Source organism: Aristolochia californica, unplaced genomic scaffold (assembly GCF_029961685.1).
Source record: "Aristolochia californica isolate CCGP_79_NKW_82.1479 unplaced genomic scaffold, dmAriCali1.0.hap1 SCAF_200, whole genome shotgun sequence".
NCBI lineage: Eukaryota > Viridiplantae > Streptophyta > Magnoliopsida > Piperales > Aristolochiaceae > Aristolochia > Aristolochia californica.
The window spans coordinates 3,969-12,500 of NW_027181883.1; the positions used below are offsets into that span (position 1 = coordinate 3,969).

Genomic DNA, 8,532 nt, shown 5'->3' on the forward strand with positions numbered 1-8,532 from the left:
GCCCTCCCCTCTAAGGGGTTGTTGTGTAACAAGTGCATAATGTCCACTGGAGCGCCCATGGATTTTATCATCAACTTGATGAATTAATTTCAGGATATAGGGTTTTCCTATTATAACAGGTTGTTCAAAAGGATCTCCTGTTCTTCCATCAAATATTCTGCTTTTTCCTGGATACTCGGGTTCAAAGACCCATGGATTTGCTGTTTGCTTTCTGGCTTCATATAATTCAGAAAACACTAATTTTCTCGAAGCTTCTTGCTCATATCTTTCATCAAAGGGTGCTATTCTATAATGTCTGTCCAGCAAGTTCCCCGCTAACCCGAGAGAGCATTCAAATATCTGTCCCACATTCATTCGCGAAGGTACTCCTAATGGGTTGAAGACCATATCCACTGGTGTTCCATCTTGCAAATAAGGCATATCTTGTCTAGGCAAAATTTTCGAAATGATACCTTTATTCCCATGCCTTCCAGCTACTTTATCACCTACTTTGATTTCACGTTTCTGTGAAATATATACACGAATAATTTCTGGATTATAACTGGACTTTTTTTTTTTCTGGATCCATCTCACATCAATAACCCGGCCCCTTCCCCCTATAGGTAATTTTAGACAAGTTTCCTTTGCAGTGGATACCTGAATGCCAAGTATGGCTCGTAATAATCTATCTTCTGGAGCATACGATGATTCTTTCGCCGCCTGAGGCGTTAATTTACCTACTAAAATATCACCTGTTTCTACCCAAGATCCCAGCATCACAATTCCGTTTCTGTCTAAATTGCGGAGTAAATGAGCTTCCAAATGGGGTATTTCCCTAGTGATTCTTTCAGGACCTTGGCTTGTCACATGAGTCTGAATTTCATATTTCCGGATGTGAAAAGAAGTATAAATATCGGCATATACCAAACGCTCACTAATGAGTACCGCGTCTTCAAAATTGTAGCCTTCCCATGGCATATAAGCTACTAATACATTTTTTCCCAAAGCGAGTTCACCGCCAACAGTAGCCGCACCACCCGCTAAAATTTGTCCCTTTTTAATGCATTTACCCCGCGTAGCCTGAGGTTTTTGATGCATACAAGTGTTTTTGTTGGAACGTTGATACATAACTAATGGAATGCTTATAGTGTCTCCATTACCTGATAAAATGATCTTGTCAGTATCGGTATAAATAATCTTTCCCTCGCATTCGGCTATAGCAGAAACCCCCGAATCTAGAGCCGCTTGGCGTTCCAACCCAGTTCCAACAATACACTTCTCGGACCGAGAAAGCGGAACTGCTTGGCGCTGCATATTAGAACTCATTAAAGCCCGATTCGCATCATTATGCTCAATAAAAGGAATGAGGGAAGCTCCAATAGAAAAATATTGGAAGGGAAAAATGCTTCGAAGATGAATCTGTTCCCATGCAATAGTCAGGAATTCTTGACGGTATCGAACTGGAACAACCTGTTCTTCTTGAATATCCTGGTTCAAGGCCAAAGAATTTCCTGTCGCTACCATATAGTATTCATCTATACTTGGTGCTAAATAAACCACCAGTACCTCTTTAGATCTCTCAGATATCTCATAAAATGGACTCTCTATAGACCCCCAATAACCAATCCTCGCATGAATAGCTAAGGACCCAATAAGTCCAACATTGATCCCTTCGGACGTGTCAATTGGACAAATACGTCCATAATGACTAGGGTGGATATCCCGTATCCGAAAACTAGCAGTTCGACCAGTTAATCCTCCAGGACCCAAATAACTCAATTTTCGCCCATGAACTATTTGTGTCAATGGATTCGTTCGATCCAAAACTTGAGATAAAGGGTGTAATCCAAAAAAGGATTCATAAGTAGTTGTTAATGGAGTTGAAGTTACCAAATTCTGAGGAGTCGGTATTAATTTATACCTGATTGCTCCACATATAGTTCCTCGAACCACATTTTCTAAACGAACCAGAGCCAAACCCAATTGATCCTGTAACAGATCTGCTACAGAACGAATACGTTTATTTTTCAAGTGATTCATATCGTCAAGTGTGCCCATTCCAAATTTCATTCCGATCAAATGATCCGCAGCAGCCAATATATCTCGTGGTAACAAAAATGTATTGTTCTGAGGTATATCAAGATTCAGTCTCCGGTTCATGTTTCGTCGACCAATCCTTCCTAATTCACATCTTTGTTGAAAAAATGTCTTTTGTAATTCCTTACATAAGGACTCCGAAAATACTGGATCCCCACCTACACACGCAAATTGTTGATAAAACTCCAAAATGGCATTTTCCCTTGACCCGATCTTTTTTTTTTCCTTTTCATTCAGGAAAGACAAGAAAATTTCAGGGTAGCAAGCATTATCCAGAATTTCTCTTAGATTCGACCCCATAGCTGATAGTAGAACTAGAATAGATATTTTTTGTTTCCTACTCACGCGGGCCCATATTCTTGCTTTTCTATCAATCTCTAATTCTGACCTTCCTCCCCAATCTGATATTATTGTGCCGGTATAGACAGCAATTCCGTTATGGTCCAATTCTGAACGGTAATAAATACCGGGGCTTTGCAATATTTGATTGATCACAATCCTGTATATTCCATTTACTATAGAGGTTCCCAGGGAATTCATTAGAGGAATATTTCCAATAAATACGGTTTGCTCTTGCATATCTCTACCGGGTTTCCAAATTAATCCTGCGGGTACATATAATTCAGAAGAATACGTGAGTGATTCATACACAGCATCTCTCTCTTTTATCAAGGGTTCCACCAATTGATATGTTTCCACAAATAATTGAAATTCTATTTCTTGATCTGTATCTTCAATTTTTGGAAACTTATGAAGTTCTTCGGTCAAGCCCTGATCAATGAACCTACAAAATCCTTCAAATTGTATCTGACTAAATCCAGGTATTGTAGACATTCCCTCATTTTCATCCCGGAGCATCTTAATTAAGTTTCCCATTTATTGAAAAAATCCCATTATTGGTTAAGTCTTTATCGAACCATATAGATCGATCGAGCAATGATGGAATGTATATTCTTTTTACTGAATCACATGAAATTTTATCCAATTCCATAGACCTATGAAATTGGCATAGACGGAGGAATAAAGAGAGATAATTTTCGACGGATCCAAATGGAGATGGATTAATAAAACATTCCTTGAAACAAAATTCTGCCCCTTAGCTTAGACTGATGGAGTCTTGTATAGAATATACAAATGGATCCAATTTCTACCTGTTATTATGATATTACGATAAGATTGGGTATCAGAAATAAGATTGGGTATCAGAAATAAGATTGGGTACCAGAAATAGATTCATGATTTGATCCATTCTCTATGAATGAGATAAAGACAGAATAATCCGGAACAGTATCGAGTTGGTTTTTATTTTAGCACTTAACTTATTTCATTGATTCCACCATTGTTCAAAAAAGGATTCACAGAGAAGAGGGAGCTCTTGTTAGTGTTAGTAGAATTAGTAGAATACGATTGAAGTGCGTAAAGGGCATTGTATAAGTATATCCAGATATAGCTATCTAGTTATCTGCATATCCCCTCTTTTCGGGGTGCTATATGCGAATTTCCAATTTAGATTCAACTTATTCAATAGAAAAATATTCAATGCAAAATTCAAGCACGACAATTCCCTATAAGATAAGGTGGATAGGACTAGGTATGCGTGTAACAATTTATGTTCGAGGGTTTACATATACACATATATGTTGTTATAATTGAAATTGAAAACAATTGATACTGATTAGTCGTGTATCAACTTTTTTGTTTTCTTATGTTATTAATTTAATTATTAAGGTAAGGAAAGAAAACGTTAGATCAAAATCCAAGAACTGTTCATGAATTCACAGGAAATAATTAATGGCTCCAATTTACTCTGAATTTTGGACTCTGTGCCTAGAAATATCTTTTTTCTGTTTCAATATAAAAAAAAATATTATGTTTTGAAACACTATACAATCAAGAGAACCCTGGACCCAGGGATCCCTTTTGGAAAGGGATAAAGAAACCCGTTTTAAAAATCCAACTCAAACCAAAAAAAGGTTGAGTAACCCCCCCCCCCCCAAAAAAAAAAAAAAAAGAAAGAGTTAGGTCTATTTTGGATCATTTTGGCGGCATGGCCGAGTGGTAAGGCGCGGGACTGCAAATCCCTTTCTCCCCAGTTCAAATCCGGGTGTCGCCTGATCAACAAAAGAAAAGCTTCGGAATACCTTATCCTTCTATGCTAATAGAACTCACATATGCTAATAGAACTCACAAAATTCTTGCCTGACAGAAGCATGACTAGGGTTGTAGATACTGTATTTTAAGAATACAGAGGTTCTATAAAAAAAAAAGACTTGAATTTTTATCATTTGGTTATGGTTAAAATCGGGTATCAATATGAAAAAAAACCGATTTATGACTGATTACTGGTTGGTTCGGGCTATTTCTTTGTATTTGATTTATCAATCGAATCGATAGTAAAACTGAAATTGTGAGATTCAGAACTACGAAAGTCAGATACCTAAAATCGGGGTAGCCGAAGGAAAGGGGGTTCGGTTCCTAAATGTAAATCCAATCCTTGCTTCTATTCTAGGATCTGAGGGAGATTATAGGAAGCACTATCAATACTTCCTAATTACCCTACCTTACTAGGGTGGTGCCCACTGACTGAGTCTTGAATTAAATTGGGTAGGTTGGTGGGGAATCAAATTGGGAGTTGCGGAGAAAGGGCTAAGGATAGTTTGTATTTTGTATCCAGACTCACGAGAATCCCTGAGTACTTACTCAGGTATCCAATCAATATTGGATTGGATGGGTAATCAACTCTTAACTATAACTATTATAGTTATAGAATAACTAACTATTCTATATCTATATTATAGAATATAGAATCTAATTTTCTAATAAAAGTTGAAAAATACTTCTCCGTTTTTTGTAACACCCTGCCAAGAACGTAATGGGGTGTCCCCCGATTGTTTCACAGAAAGAAACAGAGACAGTAAGACTTGGGGGGTAGATAGAGGTATGTGATAGATAGTTAAGATAGTTATCTTTTACATCTTTATGGTATATATATATATTCTATTTATATTCCATTTTTTTTTCTTATGCTTATGAAAGCTAACAAAACAAACAATGGGTCTTACTATTCCTACATCTTTCATTAGTAACATTCCTTTAAGATCTCCAAGGGTAGTTGTATATCTTGCTTTTGCTTACTGCTTTCCGATTCGACCGGAGATCCTTGTAATTAGAGTATAGGAACTCTTGTATTCATTGGATTGGTTCATCAATAGCGTTAGAGCAAAATGCCATTTTGACTCTGCACCATTGATTCCACTATTATTAGTGATTAATAATGGAATAATTCCTTCATATTCATAGAGATCGGGGAGATAATTTACATGGATATAGTAAGTCTCGCTTGGGCTGCTTTAATGGTGGTCTTTACGTTTTCCCTTTCACTCGTAGTATGGGGAAGAAGTGGACTCTAGGGGTACTACTAATTAAGTTGAGTAATCAAATTGGATCAATGGTGCTTATGTTTAATGGACCGTTCCGCGAAGCGTTTTAAGATAATCCATTTCAAAAATTCTAGGGTAATCCAGTAATATATGAACAATGATCTTTCGATCAATATTTGAATGATTTGATTCTGATGTTGTTCGTATTTCGAAACTCAAAGGAATGCGCATGATAGGAAATTTTTCCAGCCGAACTCTTCCTATTCCTAAATATAATATTCGATTTCGATGAACCCGCTCTTACCATAATTATGGATATTACAATGAGGAGCAACCAACCCCTATTTTTTTATTTGTTTTTCCCTCTTGACTGTTCAAAGAGGAAGTACTGCTACTATTACGTGGATACGTACTTTCTACTGGAGATGCCATAGACGTAGTGGTTGTTCAAAGGGGTACTACGCATAATAAGATCTTGCGTCGGGTGATCCGTGCTCACTTAAGTTTTATACTTCTAGGAATCCTATTTATGCTTTATTGACTCACCTCATGTCATGGCTCAAGCATGAAAAATGGGTGGTGTTTACTACTTATACTTATTTTTCAAATCCGAAGAAGTGACTATAGAACTCCGTGGGGTATCTGTTAACGGCCCAATCAATTACTTCATTTATATGGATAGATATTGTATCTAGTCTATATCAAACCCATCCATTTTTTGAATTTATACAATACAACTTTATACATGCAATACAATATTTTTACAATATAATAATAGATAGTGTGGTAGAAAGAACTATATAACCTTTCTACTACACCATCTATTATACTGTTGATTCCAGTTCTCTAATTTCATTTAAGACTTGGAATTGGAATCCCTTTTATTTCGTCAATCATTGATAAGAGCTAATAAGTCAAGTTTAATTCTAATCATTTTGACTGACTGTTTTTACGTAGATGATAAGTAAAAAAGCAGTAGGAACTAAAATGAACAGCGCAGTCGCAATAAATGCGAGAATATTGACTTCCATAATCTCATCGTTTTTTTTTTGCTTCGCAATAACTCGGGATCTAATCCCATAGAAAAAAAAAAATAAAAATAAAAAGATTTCTCCTGTAAATTCAATGGGTGCATCCTGATGGTTGATACTGAATCGGATCAATATTCAATATTATATTATGAATATGAATAACAATATCTGATCTATTAAATCGATTCATCGTCGAGAATTGAATAGTATAACATAGGAAGATCTTTTATCCATACCGAATCAAAAATGGGATTCCTGATCTAATCAAGAATCCCATTGAATTTCTCATCTTTTTTTTTTTCATTCTTTAGTTTCTAAAATCTATCATCTTCTTTATAAGAATCATCCGACGAGGTATCATCTGACCTGTGTTCTGTTGCCGGCCTTCCATTGGTAACAGACCTAAACAGTAGGAGTGAAATGGAAAGGGGGAGGAGTTAAGCTCGAAGCGAAGTTTTCGTAATGATCTAATCCTCCTGGAAGGCAGAGAAATGTGATAAAGGTATGGGTATGGGATGGGTCTCGATATAAAAAAAAAGATCTAATATTCCGACAAATTCTTTCTTTATTGATTTTTCTCCTTCTTCGATGAAACCCTAAAATAAAAATATATATTATATAAAGATAAAGAAAATAAAGAAAAAAAAAATGATTCATTCCCCCTGTGGAAAAGAAACAAAAGGGACGGATCATTGTTTGATCCTTTACTTTATATTAAAAGTAAGGACCCTCTTTTTCCTTGGATTGGGACTGAAAGCTAAATTCAGCATGCAATTTGAATAAGAATAAGATAGATAGATTGTTTTTAATTACTTTACTAATTGAGATTGCACAAAATCGTATCTCGAAAACACGAAAACAAAAGGGAGTAGGTTTAATAGTACTCTGCTGCCCGAGTAACTATGTTACTAAGTTAGTTAATTGTGTATCGTAGAATAAACGAGTACAATTTGTATATGTACTCCCTGGAAACGTATGGGTACTCTGTACCCTATTCCATTTCATGGATCAGAAGCAATTGAAAAAGTCAAACCAGTGGGTCTCTCTTGGAATCCCCAGTATGGCGATACCTACGACTACGTATGCCTCTCCCCCAGCAATCGGTACTAGTTCAAATAATTGAAATTCCCGTCTTTGTCCGATGAGAAATTCGAAACGAAAAACAAAATAAAAAAAAATTAAGGATCCCCGCAGGAAATTCAATCCTGTCCCGGGCCCCCTCCTCACAGAAAATGGGAAGATGAATTGATGGATTCATCGGATCCGAGGTCGGGACTGACGGGGCTCGAACCCGCAGCTTCCGCCTTGACAGGGCGGTGCTCTGACCGATTGAACTACAATCCCAGGGTGAGGTATACAGCATGCATATATGTATTCTTATGCTTTCATTCGTTTCGTTTCTATTTACGAGAAATATTCTCGTGTTGTAAAAGAAACACGACTGATATACTGATATCCACATGGATACGGACTAGAGTAAGAATGACACAGATTACTGGTAATCCTACTAATATATTGAGAATCTATTTTTCAATGGAAAAAGGACTCTTTTTTTCTTTACTACCTTTGCAACAAATTGGGAATCTAGATCTTTAGACAGATCAGAAGATGTGAGAAATTGGAAAGAAACCAAGGGGTATTGTAGAAAAAATGGACCCTTTATCCCTATATATTTTATTCCCATATATCCTTAGAATACTTTTAGAATTTTAGAATATATGGGGCATTCTAAATATCTAAATAATGGGCATTTCTGGAGGACAAATTTGGTTATCATGGATCGGCGAATTAGTGGGCCGAGCTGGATTTGAACCAGCGTAGACATATCGCCAACGAATTTACAGTCCGTCCCCATTAACCGCTCGGGCATCGACCCAGGAAGAACAAATTCTGGGCTTATTGATAATCCATGATCAACTTCCTTTCGTAGTACCCTACCCCCAGGGGAAGTCGAATCCCCGCTGCCTCCTTGAAAGAGAGATGTCCTGAACCACTAGACGATAGGGGCATACCTGCCCGATCGCCATCATACTATGTTCATAGTA

General features: G+C 36.8%; 2 non-coding genes across 2 annotated transcripts; one reads left to right on the top strand and one right to left on the bottom strand.

Moving 5' to 3' along the window:
• Nucleotides 1–4,117: 4,117 nt before the first annotated feature.
• On the top strand, nt 4,118–4,189 carry TRNAC-GCA (transfer RNA cysteine (anticodon GCA)). The gene has a single exon. It is a non-coding gene; the product is annotated as a tRNA-Cys (tRNA).
• Nucleotides 4,190–7,757: 3,568 nt separating this feature from the next.
• Nucleotides 7,758–7,831, bottom strand: TRNAD-GUC (transfer RNA aspartic acid (anticodon GUC)). Its single transcript has one exon. It is a non-coding gene; the product is annotated as a tRNA-Asp (tRNA).
• Nucleotides 7,832–8,532: the final 701 nt, after the last annotated feature.